A 1,353-nucleotide genomic window follows, 5' to 3' on the forward strand; every position below is an offset into this window, starting at 1 on the left:
TCAAACTTTGGACTGAATTGGCAAATATATCAAACCACCGGGACTAAAATGACCATTAACTCAAAATTAAAAGGAGAAAGACAAAAATACCTTTAAACTAAAGGCATAGCTGGATGCCGTTAGACGGATGGGACGTAATTGGCTAATATTTAAAACTATGAGGACTAAATTGATAAAATTAAAAATTTTGGACTAAAGTGGCGAAAGTGGCAAACCACATAGACGAAAATGGCCCATTAACTCAAAATAAAAAAAAACATACAAACGTTAAACCGAGGTATAAACATAAAAAAGAACAATGATATGAAAAAGTCACGAAAAGAACACGTGCCACCTTTTTGTTTGTCTTTTTTTTAAATATATTTTTTCATTAATTTCTCCGAACCCCTAACGTTACTTTCCTTTCATAGTACAGCTTTGCAACCATTCATTTTCTCTACCAACAATTAATCTCCAATGTCAAAATCTTTGCAAACCAACATAAGTAATTTCCTCAAGAAACTAAGAATGTTGACCAAAGTCAACAAACCCACGAGGAAGTCACGTGCTCTTGACACCATCTCATCTTTCATAGCCATGGATATCTCAAGTCAACTCAAGCAAGTCTTCAACTTCTTTGACATGGATGGCGATGGCAAGATTTCTCAAATGGAGCTCACAAACGTGTTGTTGACTTTTGGTCAACAAAAGTCAACGGCCACCATTGAAGCACAAGGTATACTTAAAGAGGTTGACTTTAATGGAGATGGGTTCATTGACTTGGATGAGTTCATGGCCATTATGGATGGTTCCAAGCCTGATTTTGCTTGTTACAAGGAAGATGATGGGGATGATGATCTTAAGAGTGCTTTTTTGGTGTTTGATAGTGATAAAAATGGACTCATTTCTGCTAAGGAGTTGCAAAGGGTGCTCATTAGTCTTGGATGTAGCAATTCTAAGCTTGGACAATGTAGAAAGATGATCAAAGGTGTTGATAAAGATGGGGATGGGTTTGTTGACTTTGAGGAGTTTAAGTCCATGATGTCCATCGGAACCAAGTAGGTTTCATTTTGATTTTCGGTACAATATTCTTTTTCTAATTGCATTGAAGAGTTGCAAATCATGCATTGTAATGTGCTATCACTACAGTGAATGTTAGGAGAGTAGTTATAGATCCAATATTATTAACTTAGGGGTGTTTGGAGTTGCTTATTTTAGCCCATTTATAACTTACTTAGTATAAATTATTGAAAAAGTTAAAAACGTGTCCAAGATTGTTTTATATGTGAGGGGATAAGTTGATAAGTTACAATATTGTAACTTATAACTTATCCAACAAATAAGTTACAAGGCGGTAAAAATAAGGAATTCTAA

At 34.9% G+C, this 1,353-nt stretch overlaps 1 pseudogene; it reads left to right on the plus strand.

Annotated features, from left to right (window-relative positions):
• Positions 1–446: 446 nt before the first annotated feature.
• LOC143584068 (uncharacterized) lies at positions 447–1,111 on the plus strand (annotated as a pseudogene).
• The last annotated feature ends 242 nt before the right edge of the window (positions 1,112–1,353 follow it).

This window comes from Bidens hawaiensis, unplaced genomic scaffold (genome assembly GCF_021521415.1).
Source record: "Bidens hawaiensis isolate Kalapana, Puna unplaced genomic scaffold, B.hawaiensis_p1.1 tig00032788_1, whole genome shotgun sequence".
Classification (NCBI taxonomy): Eukaryota; Viridiplantae; Streptophyta; class Magnoliopsida; order Asterales; family Asteraceae; genus Bidens; species Bidens hawaiensis.